At 41.2% G+C, this 16,050-nt stretch overlaps 1 protein-coding gene across 11 annotated transcripts in view; it reads right to left on the bottom strand.

The window, feature by feature from the left end:
* Nucleotides 1–16,050, bottom strand: part of BTRC (beta-transducin repeat containing E3 ubiquitin protein ligase) — a 123,922-nt gene that overhangs the window by 30,802 nt on the left and 77,070 nt on the right. The gene's annotated exons all lie outside the window — the stretch shown is intronic.

The raw sequence follows: 16,050 nt of genomic DNA, 5'->3' as shown, positions 1-16,050 counted from the left end.
ACTTGATAGCAAGATATAATTTCTGCTTTCTAAACGATTTAACTGGAAGAAAAGTGCACATTTTGCATTGCAAGGATATCCTTTGTCCAAGTAAGATTAACTGTTTGCTGGGAAATGATTTTTTCCCATAGTGGTCAAACAGTTTGTATTAAATGCTGAAAACATGTCATTTTCTCTCTTTCATTGCAATGGTTTAACACCAGACAGCATTATAATAAAAGTCAATATTATTACATCATTTTTATTTACAAAACACATTTAGAGGTTCTCTATTAATTATCAAATAATTAAAAACAATTACAGATATCAGAATATATAAAACATTGATGTAGGGATGCCATATTTCTGTTCTATGATGGTAATTCCAGGCATCAACCTCACCAGGAGACTATATTAACTTTAAGGGAAAAAACGAGTATCTAAATCTCTCTGCAAAGCTATCTAATGATCTAAAAGAAATGCATGGATTAACTGATTTTACAGGAAAAGAAAGAACAACTAAAAAGCTTTTTTCCAGCAAGTGGCAAAACAGTGGGTTATTTAGAGACCACAAATCTAGTTACCGAAACTGGGTTTGGAATGCAGGAATTTCTCATTTCTCAGGAGTAAATAATTCCTGTACTTCAATACCCTCCCAACCCCGACAGCAATCCTGACTTTGGAACACCAAAAACCTCGTAATTTGAAAATCTACTCAACTAATCACCACGTACATTTCATTTTCTAGAGAAAATCCACCTAAATACTCTTTTCAGCACTTCCAGCAGAGCTGGACAGACTTTCCTCTGGTAGAAAAAGACAGTAATTAGCTGTCATTTTTAACACGCAGTTTCTTCTATTTCTGAATTATGGTTTGACTTAAATTTCTTTGAGAACACAGAACATGGAGATCACACCATCAGTGCTCAATTCTGCAGTTCAATGTTTTCAACTTTACTTTTACCCCTGCTCCTCCCTGCAAATTTCTGTGTGTGTTCAGTAAGATCATGCAAGACAAGGGCTACGACTGACCTACACTTTCATTTAGTTGTCACATGGACAGCACTGACTGCAAGCAAGTCATAGAGTCAGCACTGGGCAGCAGGAAAGAAATACTGTCTCTTGGGCCAACTTTTTATAGAGAGAAAACTCTAAAGGACTGTGGGCATGAAGTCCTAGGTGTGAAAGGCTGGACTCTTCCTAGCAAAGTTCACAGTAGGCAACAGCCTGGCAAAAAATGATTACCAATGGACTGCACTGAACATCAGTCTTAAGCGATTCTGGTCATTTTTGCTGTAGTTAAGCTGCCTGCAAAACAGACACCCCTGTAAAAATGCTGGATTAAGACAGCGGAGAGATGTTGTATTCTACAAGCTTGATCTCATTTCATTTCTCATTTTGTTTGCTGTGCATCTCATAACAGGCTGTCTCTACAAAGCATTTTTTAAAAACCTATACCTCTGCCTTTTAATTTGAGAGACTGTGAAGTCTGACTAATATGCTGAGCTGCAGCAGAGCAGACAGCTGATGTGCAAAGACCATAAAGGGGGCAACTCCTTTCACGGGGTGGCACCATGTTCTGGCCTCTCCTTGCCTCCTGAGCGCCTTTCTCACAGCAGCCTTCAGCTCCCCAATTACCTCTAAAACATCAGTTTAGGGTATTGAACAGAAGTTGCAACATCTGCAAAAACAAGTAATGGCTTATGTGTGTACAAACAGATGGCTTAGATAGGACAAACCAACCCATTCTGCCTAGGTCCCAAGTGAATACAGGCTTCTTGGGTGGGAATAATGAGTAAATTAAAGAGTCCATTGACCAACACTTCTAACAGCTCTGGAAGTCATACTCCAGGTTTATGTAGTGGTTCTGCTAAGAAAAGCACTATATGTGTTACAGTGTTTATGTCCAAATTAGTGGACAGGGGAACACCGTATTTTTTTGGTTCATGCATGGACTTCAGCCACATTCTGACAATGACAACTTGAGACCTGGTTTGCACCCTTGCCTGCTCTGGTTTCCCATCAAAAGAAGCAAGGACATGCCCAGAGGTAGCTATGGTGTGCCCAGCAGGTCCTGTAGTCTATGCAAGCAGGGGACCGGGAGGACAGGGCAAGCCACAAACACACCAGTTCTGCAGAGTAGAGACAGATGAACTCAAGGGCTCCCAAATCACTCGATCACAATACATGCTCACATGCCTCCCTCAGACTGCCTGTAGCTACAGTTTAGAACGAAATTCCAGAATTTCAATTCGAAGATTCCTAAAAATCCACTGGGGGTTCAGTGAAAAAGGCCTGTTATTAAAAAAAACCAACGACAAAACAACAACATCAAGCATCTGTGTTGTTAAAGTGTTGGGTGGGAGGGTGGTTACTATCAGTAAGAGAATGGATCTGGCTTCCTGAGCAACCCTGATGACTCGACCATTCTGATCAGCTGCCTCAAGTTCATGACAAACCACCTCAGAACAATAACAGCAACTACTTCCTGGAGCACACAATCGTCTACAGCCTCTTCCCTCTCCTGGTACAATAACCAGGCCTCACCTGAAAAAGAAAGAGCTGTCCCACATGCCATCCATACTACTAGGGTAAATATCCATCCAAATGCACTGTATATGGTCATGCTTTTTATAAGCTTCACTTCCAAAAGTGGCAAAGAAGAATAAGCACTGGTAGTCCATCACCTGGGAGGAAGTTTGGGTATAAAAGCAAACTACTAACTCGGAACAGATAAAGCTTTTCTGACTCCCTTTTCCCAAACCCCTGTAAGTGAGGGCTGAGAGGTGTCCCAGCTGGCTCTAGGCACAACTCATCTGCAGGAACAGTAGAGGTGTCCTCCTGCAACAGTGTGTCTGAGCTAGTAAGCTGCACCAGGAAACCCAGGGGACTGAGTGCCTCAGGTTGGTACTAGCTCAGGGATCTACGTACTATGCTCCATTGCAGCCCATAATTACAAGACCATTTCTCCAAATGGCTACATTTAACACAAAGCACATTTGTATGCCCAGTGAAGTAGAAGAGGACTAATATATGAAAGGACTTTAATCTAAATAATGGCTTGCAACTATAGGAAGGTGCAATATTTCAACACAGATAAATAAAGCCTAGATAAATCTACTGCCCTGCATATAAAACAAAACAGCCATGGTATATCACAGCTGTAACCCATATATGACAACCAAGGTTACTTTTGGTTTTGGTCAGTACAGGGGACCAAGGAGCCTTCTAAAGCACAGAAAAAACAAACAAAAGCACAGTTCTCTGATTCCATTCTGATAGTGTTTCCCCACCCATATGAGTGGTCACAGCTTTTATATATTTTTTAAAAAACTCACCATGTCCTCTAACCATTGCCGAGAACATTGTTAAGGCACTTTCCACAAGGTGGATGAATTCAGATTATGTTTCCTAAGGTAAGAAGACATCTCCTAAAGTCAAAGAAAAAGAGAAGCTGTCTCCTAGAATATCGAGAATGGCTTAAATGATCCCAGCAAGGTTTGGGACCTTCTGAACCTGCACAACATCCTCATGCTGGAGCTCTGAAAAGACTGAGAGCTTAGACCACCACTGCAAATTTCTCAGAGTTTCTCTCTAGACAAAAGGAAGAGACTTCCCTTCGATGTTCCAGTACCAACAGGTCATACTGGGCTTCTTCCCTCCTTCCCGGACTCTCTGGGACTACAGGCTCTAACAGTGAGAGATGTCTTCTACTGCTTATCTGCAACTGCAGCATTTCACCTCAAACTGCTTGCACCACCAGTTGCGGTTAAGTCACTGATCTAGACAGAGCCACCTTAACAGGAATTTTGGATGGGTCTTAGTGAAGGGGAGGAAAAAAGAGGACATAATGTTTAATTATAAGAAATGATTGAAATAGGCACAGACATACCCCGGGTGCCTCTGCACTGCAGCAAGCTCTAAACTTGTTATCGTTAATGGTTTAAATTTCACTGTGCTAATCATTTCAGGACACAAGCCTTTCTTGATAATCTAATGAATTATTCCAACATCCTTCAGCAAAAAAAATCCTCCATGACAGCACTAATTACAAGACGTTTTCCCAGTGCTTATGTAAAATATGACAGAGCAGCAGCTTAGGGAATTGCAGAAAACTGCTTCTAATTTCCACCGAGAAACTGACAAACACCTCTCTTTCATCTCTCCCAGCTCTCAAGTAAGATTTAACTTTCTCATTTAGTTAATTACCGAGTGAGGATCATCATTTTCCCGGATCGGAGCGGCACAGAGCCTTTATCGTGTTAACTTGTGAACTTGATCGATGGCTGCTGCTAAAACTTAATAACTTCACCCCCTGGCAAATTGTAAGATAAATATAATAGGAGAAACTCTGACAGTAAAAACCTGCCAGAAATGAGCGCTGTGTTTATGTTTCTTTGCAGGCAGCAAAAAAACAACCGACAGCTTATTACTGGGTGCGTGTTACTTATATTTAAAAGACTCCAGGCAGTTAACTTTCTGCGTACTGTTCAAACTTTACTCACAAGATAAAAGACGCTGGGGAAAAAAAAACAAGCAATGGGATGACAAAGAAAGGAACCATGGAGGAGTATGTCCAGAGTGTGTGTGGGAAGATGGGAACTTCACAATGAAAGCAAAGCCACACTTGTCTCTATATCCTGAATATTCTTCAAGATTAACCACATTAAAAATACCCACAACAGTGAATCCAGACACAAAACTAGTTTCAGCAGTGGCACAAAGCTCAGGAATTTTGAAGCATGTTAGAAGCTGTATGGGAAAAGCAGAGGGATTAAAAAGTACCAGTGTGGCAGCAAGATGATTCGGTTTGATGCCTGTAAAGCTGCTCTTAGCCAGAGAACCTCAGCACAGTTGGCTTTTCCAAAGCTACTTGTGCGGCCATGAAACTGCTTGCTACTGTCCATGATGAAGTACCACTCAATACCACTCCAATGTAGCAATGTAACAAAAATGGTCAAATGGAGCTGAGAAGGTATGCCAAGCCTCCATGCTAAAAGGCAGAGCTAGTTATTTGAGAATCCTGTTGAAAGGGTGTTGCTTTCGTGGCCTAAAGGCAATAACAGCATAATTAAGAGGATACAGGTTCAATTTCTGTGGCTGGCTTCTTTTTTAGGCTTGTAATTACCAAATGCTGCAGAACTGATTCCCAGACTGCCAAGGCTAAGCAAAGAGGGAAGAAGTCCTTTGCAGCTCCTTACTGGCAGCTTCCTATTAAAGAGCTCCTTTGCTTTGAGAATTGGGGGGTGGCGAGGGGGTGTCTCACCATAAAGAGCAGGATCTCATGAGCCATAGCACCTGAAAGACACGAGTAGGGTAGCTGGCTCCTCATTTTTCTCCTTTGCAGGATGAACCAGCTTTTCCAGTGTTTGACTTGACAGCAAGGCTACAATGCTAGGTCATTAAACAACTCACTCCATTTACTTTTATTTTAAAAGCTCGGTTTAGAATCTACCCATTTCTGTCCGCCTCCATCTCACATAACAGTCTCTGTGAGGTTAACCATGGGTTTAGCACATATATGGACTTACTCGCTCAGTACTGAATTAGTTTCCACACTGCAAAGCTCACTGAAACATTCTGAAAAACGAACATAACCCAGAAGCAGATGATCATCAATCACATCGGAGAGTCAAAAAGAAAGCACCATGAAAGAAACCACAGCATCTTTATTATTTATTTTCAGGAGAAAATTCAAAATACACGCTCACACTGAAATTAACAGTCCCCTGGATACCCAAGAAACTAGCAATTTTGCCTGTCTGGGGCTTTTAGCTGCTTGTCCACATCTGGTTTCTAATCACACTGCAGAAAAACTTTGATAAGAAAGGATACATCTAGATGAAAGATCACTGGAATTATGCTGGACACAGCAGCCCAACCTGCTGCACTTTCTGAAATCCTGGGGGGCCAATAGTTTTCAGAGGTACCATCTAAGTACCTGTGATATGGTGTCAGCCTGGAGGGCACCTGGCTAAGGATATTACCGCAGACAGAGAAGAAAGGGAGAAGGCTGTTTTGGTTTAGGGCCAGAGAAAGCTGCAGACACCAGAGAAGTAACATGCTGAGTCTCTCCAGGGACTAGGGAAGCAGGACTGAGCCATAGGCACTTGCACACTGGCTATACAAAAAGCAGCAATAATACCTTGCTGGAGAACCTGCTCCCCTCCCACACTGCTACACAGTAAACAGCACCAGGGAGAGGAGATTAAAAAACTATTCTTTTAAGCTAATACTTAATGTTTCAGACAGACTAATAAAGTTTAATTGTCTGGAATCTCGTAGCTCTTACTGTAAACCTTCCTTTGATATAGGTCTCCCATCTAGATTTTAAGTGTTGGCAAAAACCTCCAAAATAAAATTTCTCTGATGCCAGCAATGGATGTGAATTGGGAGTCCCTCTCCTCCTCCTCCCTTATCTCCAAGTTGTCTTTGCAAATAACAAGCACTCATGAGAAATCTGCTTGCATCAGCACAGCACTGGCATATGTTACTTTCCCAAACTACGATCCCTGACCAAATGCATACCTAGACATATGGGGGGGGTGGGCAGACACCATCACTCTTAAAGAGCTAGATTTCAGAGTACACCTTTTATTAGTTGTAAAGTGATCATACACAAATTTCAAAGCAGATCCTCCAGTAACAACAAATCACTTCCAGTGGAAGTCACCAAAGGAAATGCTTTCTTCCTTGGCATGGCTACCAGAACCAGAGTTGAACTGCTGGGACCATTACATGTTATTACTGTTAATGGAGGGAAGGAATATGCACATTATCACTTGGAGAACCAGTCTACTAAAGTCATCGGGTAACGGCCAGTAGCAGCAAAGGGCTCATTTATGGCAGGGAAAGGCATAAGCTATGCTCTAAGCAGCAGTTTCATAGTTTTCTGGAACAGTTGCTTCTGTTTTTAAAACACCCAAGCATGATCTACTGCCTGAGTGAAGTTACTCTTTATGGGTGTTATTGTTGATTTTCTTTTTGCTCCAAGTACTCCCTTAACTCAGAGAGAAAAGCAGCCAGGAACAGGTAGGTGGACTCGAGTGATTCAAAACATAGCTGAACAGTGAAGACTATACCACCGTGAACAACACAAAAATAGAGAGGGAGAATGACCCAAAAGGCCTGTTATCTGCTCTCAGTAACACTACTGAGATTATCAAAACACTGTGGTTCTGCCTATGTAAAGATTTTATCATCAAGAAACATAATCCCTCCAAGATAGTTTACCCAGTATTATATTCCATGAACTTCCTCCTTGGAGATGCATTTTGATACCAACAACAAAGAGGGCACAAGCGCACCAAACTACCTGGCCAAGGCAAAGTGAGTGATTCAGAACTGGAAGTCACAAATATAAAAGCGGGATATCATATACCATCTTCCAGCTACAGGAGTACTACATATTTCCAGGCATACTGGAGAGATGCAACAAACAAAAACGCAGTAGTGTTCTGAAGAGCCGCAAGATTCACATATGTGCTTTGCTCCCACTGCAAACATACTCCTTAGATTTGCTGGCAGAGTTGGCTACACGAGCACTCCCTAACCTATTTCAGTCAAAATAAGCTTGTTAGCAAAGACCTGCTATTTAAACTGTCTACGCTAAAACACCTCATCTTAACTGAAAGCAGGTTTGCAGTTTTGCTGACAGATCCTGGAGGGCAGCAACCTGCCACAGCCAGACGAAAGCTGAGTGGTATTCTTTTCCACCAGTACAGCTACATCTAGAAGAGGACAACTCATCAGCTCACACTGGCTGATACCAACACTGCTGCTGTTAGCAGCCACCACAGAGGCAGCTGTAAGAGGAAAAGTCCATTAAATACTCTTTCTCAGTGTCAGGTCAAAGCTGGTCAGCGGGCTGCAGCCAAAATCTTGACGGATTTTGACTTGTAGCCTCCTATAACCCCTACAAGACCATCCCATAACTCTCACTCACTAATGAGCAGTGTCTTCTCGAGATAAGCTGTTCTGTTAACCTTGCAGTCAAATGTTACCTTGCTGGCAAACTGGGGTGATTCCCATGAAGGACCACTAAGATTGCTAGGGGCGCTGGATGTGTTTGGCCTGGAGAAGACCGGGGGCTATCTACTAGCCTTCCACTACCTAAAGAGAGGTTACAGAGGAAAGTGAGACAGAGTCTTTTCAGAAGTGCCTAACGACAGGAAGAGGGGCAACAGGCACAAGCTGTAGCAAGCAAAACCCTGGACGTTAAGAGGGAGATTTTCAAAATACGAGTGGACAAGGTCCCCAGAAAAATGAGCTGGTTGTGAAGGTAATCGTCCTCTGAATAGGCAGTTGGACTGGAGACCTCCAAAGGTCCATCCTAACTTAGTTTTCTACGACTTTATACCTTAAGATTGTGTTGGTGCATTCTTTCAGGGGTACCTGGCAAGAGATTCATGACCTGAGGAACAGACTCCAAAAATATAAGCTGAGGACATTCTCTGATGAATTCTGAATCTTCAGAAATTTCATTAGGTTGGGTTAGGCCAAATGCTGTTCATATGTGAAAGTACATGACAGAGGAAAGGCAAGAAATAGTACCGTCTGCAACAAGTAACCAGCTCTGACCGTAACAGTGCTTCAGGAAGGCATATTCATTTTCACAGCTGAGCAGACTTTGTCCCTATCAACTGATGCTCAGACTGCGCAACTCAGAAGCCCAAGTCACAGACTATCGCACTAGGGATTCCTCCTTGGCTCAGTGCTTAGCTGCCAATAATCTTTCAGAAAAAATCTTCAAACTAAAGGATGGAGGGAGCCTTCCAGTATTCCACTCCCTATACTAAACTCAATCAAATTGCAATTGTTTGAATATAACATACAAGCAATATAAAAACCCCAGTAAACTGTGGCAGAACAGGATTGCTAGCCTCACTTGGTTCTTCGACATACTGTATTTTACACATAATGTTCTTTCACTCAAAGGCTTGATTCTACTATTCCTTTTAACGAGATTAATAAACAGTGAAAATAGTATCAATCTACCTGCATTTCCCTTTCTACAAATACAGGCTAAGTTTTCTTTTCTTCTCTTCATCCCACTTCTGAGAGTTACTTTCCTGTCATATCAAGAATGCAATAAGAGTGGAGCATATCATGTGAGAAATTTCTTCCATCCTCATGCACTGATGCATCCCATTGTAATTTTATCTAACAATCACCAACCCTTTCTTTAACTTCTACTATAATAATTGGTTAAACACCTAAGAACCAATTACATGCTGAGTAAAGCAGCTTTTCCTTCCAACAGTTTAAAATATATTCTTTTAAATATCATTAGGTCTTCTACTGTGAGAATTGTCCTCCTTTGTGAAAGGAAGGGAACATTACACTTTACCATTGCATGCTATTTGTCAAACAACACCTCTATGACACCTCTCACTTGTTTCCTGTCTTTACAGTCAGCTCACAATAGCCTGTATTAAGTCTAGTATTAGTATACTCGAAAACACAGTATTTGCATCTTCTCATCTAGGAAGAGCAATGTGGGATCATGGCTGGAAAAAACATATGCAACCTTCTGCTACAAAATCAAATTAAACATCAAGAGAATTCAGCGTTTCCTACCACAGACCAAACTATCATGTGCACCATCCATAGCCTGTTCCTTTGATCGAGGGGTTAGAGCTCCCTCTAGCACTCTCGAAACAGAAGAGCCATAGATGCTAAGCTGTGACTACCTGGTCTCATCCAACGCAGCCTTGTGTAGGGTTGTATGTAATTTTTATTTATTTTTTGCTGTCACATGAATAATTAAGAATACATCCACTAGTTTACCTGAAATTCAGGAGAAACAAGTGTCAGGAGAAATCCCCTCTATAACTGATTAAAAATACTCAGATTGCTATAATTAACTGATCGCTATTTTAAAATGTAATTTAGGACCAGCTGAAGGATTATCATGTCAGCCGTGTGTACAATGTGAAATGTAGCAAGAAATTAAATGAAAAAGTTGTCGAAAATTTTCAATTTTCATGGCATAAAAAAGTCTTGGTACCTCACCCTCCCTTGCAGCTGACAAACATGCCAACGCAGCTGACAGCTTGCCTGCAGTTGTGAATTACGTGTTTCTATTTCAGCATTAAATATTGAGTAATGCTGCTCAAGTAAAACTCAAAAGGTGTAACTCTGCTGAATTCTGCACAATGCTGAAGACAGAGAAACATCTCATGACAGAAAGAGTGTCAGCCCTTTTCAATCATAGATTATTACTTATTAATTCTTGATAAACTGAAAGCTGGCAGTACAATGTAAAAATGAGAAAGGAAAATGGGAGCCAAGCCTTTTGAGTTTTACTCCTACCTCTCCCACTGCCTTCTTGTGCTGCCATAGGCAAGTCACTCTTCTTCATTTCACGAGTCTATTGGTTAAATAGGTGTATCCTAACACGCTTCACATAGAGACAAAGCACAGCTCAACGCTGAGAATACCTTCGGAGGCCTCTGCACAAAAGGTGGTCAGTGAGGGCAATGTCACCAGGTGACACCACAGCACACTCCACACAAGTGCAAACTTCCCCTCACGCACCAGCAAACAAATCTGTCATTTAAAAACTAAGCAAAACAGACTCGACTTCACCCATTAGAAAAAACGCAGCTGTAATAATAATTTCAGCAGCCTTCCAAAGCAGAATCAAAAGTCGAGTGTGTTGAGAAAAAATTTCACCTCGAGTTTTCTCAAACTGAGACACCGCATCCAGATACCACTCCTAAAATCAATACAAGCGTGGAAACAACTCACACACCCCTGAAGGTAAATGCCCTAGGGAGGGTGTGCTTTAGTTAAGTTCCTTTATTCGTCACAGCAATTTCAGTATGTAACCACCAGGGGACTTCTGAACATCGCTTGGGTTTAGAAGTTTGCAATTTTAATGTTAGTATGTGACAGAGATGAGGAAATACAATAGGATGTGTTAGGCTATCCACAGCTACGTTTTTACGTCTCTGACAAGTCCAGTAAGAAAGACTAGAAGTAACTAGACCCGAGTAGATGACAGAAGCACCTGACAAAAACTTCCCAGCATTGCCCGCCAGTGTTCCTTGGCCCTGGGTGACAGCTGTCCTTGCCATTCTGGGCCCAAACTCTGTACACAGTCTTGCTGCTGCACCCAAATCCTGACACACAGACCTTCCCTCCCATGGTACAGATGGCATCCAAAGCTGTTCCTTTTATCCCGTTAAGAGGACTTGGAGAAAAGCACCAGCAACAACTTCTCTCTCCCCATACCTCTTGCATGTGGCAGGAGAGGATTACAGTCCAATATCTGACCTGTCCAGTGGGAGTGAAAGGATATCTAAAGTGAAAGCAAGACCTCCGCAGTTGCAGATCTGTTAGTGATGCTGGCAACACTCAGTTGTGTGTCTCTTTGGGCTGACACTACAGTCCACCTGTTCTCCCCTGCATCTCCAGATAGTTGTGGCTTGGATCTGAATCAGAGACAGGTAAGAGAGAGGTTGTGCTGACCGAACTGCAGTAAGACATGGCATCAGCAGCACTTCCCCACATACACATGCCCAAGTACTAAAACTTGAGATCTCTGATTGTTTCTGTATATTAGAAGCAATACATCTCCCATCTTCGTTTAGGAAGCAGTTTGCAGCCATTGGTTTTGTGCCTTTGTTACTTCCAGACTGTGTAACTTAATGAGGTCCTCAGTGCTATCTTAGGAGATAAAGGGAGGCAGCAGCTAGTGCCAAATGTAGCCCTTCTCATGCAAAAACATTATGTACTCCCAGTGTTGGGTTTAATTTCTGGGTGCAGTGGAAGACTTGCGCTTCGAGTTGTAAGGTAGATGTTCTGTGTATGTAAAACTTGGGAGAAGCAGGTACCTCACAGTGGAGGTTAACGGGGACTAATGAATTCAATATTGACCCTGCTCAAAGCAGAAGGTTGGACCTCCTGAGGTCTCTTCCAACCTAAGTGACTCTGTGTTTCTAACCTCATAATAGTCAAAGGTCATCTACACTTCCTGGGCTTTTGGAGAGAAAAGCGATTTAGGTTTTGACTGAAGCCAAGTTATAGTTGTCTGATGTTGGTGTATTTCATTTATCATAAGCAAAATCTGAAATTCTTTTTAGAAGATGCTGTATAGGGAATTATTTTTTTAAAGGCTTTCCAACTCTGGGCTTCACAAGCCTTTGCTATTGTTATCATTCATTCTTTGTAGCAACAAAATACCAGGTTCTTAAAGAGTACTGCATATACGCCTGCTCTCTGGCTTTGCAAGTTGAGAACATGCAGTATTCGAGGGACCTGTTTGGACATCCAATCTTGACTTTCAATTCCATCCCTCCAACTATTCAAAATTTTTCAAAAACTGTTTCTCTAAGAACTGGAGCTGATTCTTTCCACAAATTATTAAATTCCAAACTTATCTTCACTTATGACCTGAACCAGTTTCAAAACTCAGGTCTCAAACAACAAATTAATTGACTGTGATGCCTAATCATCTGCAGTCTTCTAAATCAAATCTCAAAATACTTCCAATACAACCCACCACAGAACTGTCCAGGATTACAAATTATGATCCAGAACAGGGCTGACAGATCTAAATTCACATGGCAGGAGAACAACCTGATTCAACTCTGTAGTTCACACAATTTTGTAAAATCCAGTGACTTGAAAGAAAACAACACATGCACATAATTGGCATTAATTAAGCAACATCTTTATTACCTACAATCAAAGACTTATAAGGAAGGTTTACTTGTCAGAAAGAGGGCTTGCTTTGCTGAGAAATTACAAGTCTTTCTTAATTAACAATCTAATTTTTTTTTGTAGTATAGTTAAGTATTTTTCACTTTTATTTCTTCTAAATGAATGTTAGTCTAAGCACAAAAGCTATTGTTTAAATTGACAAAAGTGGGGTCAGAAAAAACAATGCTGAAATATTTTAATCATCATGTATTTTAACTAAATTCTCAGTTTGTGGTCACTTACAAGGATTTCATTTTGTGTTGAGAAACAACAGGAGCATCTCAGACTTTATGGATATGAGAAGACAGTTAAATCTGACCCTGTGCACACAATTAGGACAGACCTATCACATTTCACAAATTCAGGGCATCGTGAAGGCAAGTTTGGCTGCTGGACACAGGACCCAAACAGCCTGGCTACATACAGTGCCCTTTTCATTCCCTAATTTCAAACTACCCTATGAGCTGAGCAGGTAAGGACTACTTGCCTGTCAAGATTCGCTATTATGGTAAAATAAGTAATTGCAGCTACTTTGAATACTTTTTTCAGGTCTGTGAGCATGGTTCCTCATTTTTAATTTTCCTCAACAATAAGGTTCAGCAACACATAGAGTGAGTACTGCTGTCTGTCTCCAAGCTGCAGCCTCAACTAAGCCAGCAGTCACACACGAGGGACTGCCTGCCTTGTTGAAGTTATCTCAGATATGAGCTTCCACAGACAGACTAATTCAAATCTATTTTTGTAAATTACAGATTGTGTTAAATATACATGAAAGAAAATACGGAACAGTTTCTTTTACCGCACAACACGAGTTATTTCCCGTTCTGGGTTCCCTCCGACAAAACTCTAAATTTTAAAATCTGCTAATTAGTGGCAGTGACTACTGGTGAGACCTAATCCAGTCAAGCAGCAGTATTCACTGAGTACTGCAAAGGGCAGAACAACATTCCAAGAGAATGAAGGGACCAGGATACCTGACAATAACAAGGGGGAGCATGCAGTTTTTTGCCCAACCTTCCTTTTCCTTTCAGAAGAAATGCAGGTTGTGTCACTGCCTTAATGTGACAGTTAAACCATAAGCTTCGCATCAACCAGAAGAATTAGATCTTTACATGTACACAAGACTGTTAATAGCTGTGGTACAGTTTACGGCAATAATTTGACAATTTTGTGTAAGAGAGAGTGAACAGAAAAGTAAACATGAATAAATTCCTACTAGAAAACAAACTCCTCAACCACAAATGCTGAAACATCTTCACCATTTCTCTTCCCTCATTTCTTAAATTAAGCCACTCCCCAAGGACCATTCAATTTATCCTAATAAAACAAAGCGGATATGACTGCTCTCTAAAAATATATGGGGATAAACACCAAAAAGGGAAAAGAAACTATTAAAACAAAAGGAAGAAACAAGCTAAAGAACCAGTAGTACAATTCTCCGTGAATAAACTAGCTTGGAAACTTGGAGAGGATTTCCAAGTCATTAGAAGAATCGGGTTCTGGAATCATCTTCTGATGGAAACAGAATGTAAAAAGGACCTCAGACCAACCTTTAACTGGTTGTGAGATGAAACTCAGTAAAAGGGGCAAAGTAGTATCTGCAAGACAAGAGGCTGGAACCAGTGACCTGTGAGGTCCCAGAAGGTAGAATGATACAAACCAGGCAATGTCCTGTTCTGCAAGAGGACATTCATCACCTTACAGCTCAGAGTATACCTGAGAGGGCACAGATGCAAACTTGGTAACTGAGCAAACTGACTTTCAATGAGTAGAGAACTTTGATGGGACTCTGGGCTGCACTCTGTTAAATATACAAAGGTCAGGTTTCATTCCTCTATCATGGATGACAGGTGACTGCTTCACCCAGAAAGAGAGCTGTCAATTTTCAGTCTGGCATGTGCCCAATGAGCCTGAGCATACCTGAGATGTATGAAATGTACAACCTACACCTTTTCACTAGGTGCTGAACTGCTGTGTTGCACATGACACACAGGAACACTATTTATTCTGGTATGGTTTTATCCACCTGTCTCAGCTCCAGGAGACTCATAGGTAACTTCAGACTGCCCTGAGGCTATATTCACTGTGTCTGTAGTTGGTTCAACAGGATATCCCTCATGGTCTTTGATGCATTTATAACAAATGTATTGCATGGCAACACAGAATATCTCTTTTCAAACCTTCACTGCCTCCACGTAAACTCTCATAGGATCTGGGGCAAACCTTTAAGCTGTGCATTCATGTGATGTTTGGATGTTCAATGAAGGTAAGATCTGTATGTCAGAAATGCAAGTGACCTTAGAGACCCTGATATGGAGGCATTTTTGCTGGAGGAGTTACCTTCAAGTCATTTACCACTGACTGGGAAGATTAGGCTGTGACCTGCTGGGCAGTCTGCTGTTATAACTATGATCTCTGTTGTCTCCAGGGACAATTGCCTATTGTCTCCATAATTAAAAGAAAAGATACATGGCTGATATCAACACTGTTGCTGTCTTCTGCTAGCTTCTACCTTTAACTGACCAGTTATCTGGGTATAGGTTGCAATGGGTATTTGCCATTCTTGGGACCACAAAGAGCAAAAACTCATACCGGGCTCCAGCTGGAGCCCAGTACAACTCCAAACCAATTCTTAGGACCAGCAGGATCAAAACTTGTCCTGCCAGTTGATGGTGATCTACTTTGAGACACAGAATGATGGAGGCAAGTGTCTGATCTCCAGGCAGACTAAGTTGAGTCACTTGAGGTCCCACCTAAGGTGAAGAGTTCTTCAGTTCAGTATCAGGAAACTTTGAAGGTAAATTTGTCTCCACCAGAGGACAGGATTTGAAGCCTGTTGATTGGGTCTTTCATATCAGAAGCGATTCTAAGTGTCAGCACTTGATCCAAAGAAGTTACTATGGTGACAAATGGACAGAAATTAAGGTAAAGACAATTACATATTTCAAAGTAAACTGAGGGTCAGACATCAAGTTCTCCAATAAGAACTGTTTTATTCTAGTAAACATTATTGTAGGAGATGAGACTGCAGACTCAACAGCGCTGCTCCCATTTACCAACTGATAACTTATGTATGCAACCTATAAATTCACATTTCTCTGACCCCACCTTCATGGGAACTACAAGATATATTTTAGGGACTAGTACTTTAATATATGTATTGATTTCATCAGTGCAGCTAAGGTTTTATAATTTCTTTAAAGACAAATTACATTCTGTAATAGTTTATAAATAACTGTTCAGCCATTAAAACCATAACAGGTAAACTTACAAAATGATTTGCCTTTAAATAAATGTTCTCCTTGTTTTTTATATTATTCACAAAAAGTTTAATGTACTTACATTTTATAGATCAGATACCAG

The sequence above is a fragment of the Aquila chrysaetos genome, chromosome 11 (genome assembly GCF_900496995.4).
Source record: "Aquila chrysaetos chrysaetos chromosome 11, bAquChr1.4, whole genome shotgun sequence".
Classification (NCBI taxonomy): domain Eukaryota; kingdom Metazoa; phylum Chordata; class Aves; order Accipitriformes; family Accipitridae; genus Aquila; species Aquila chrysaetos.
The sequence above is the reverse complement of the archived record's forward strand: the minus strand, read 5'-3'. Positions and strand labels throughout refer to the sequence as shown.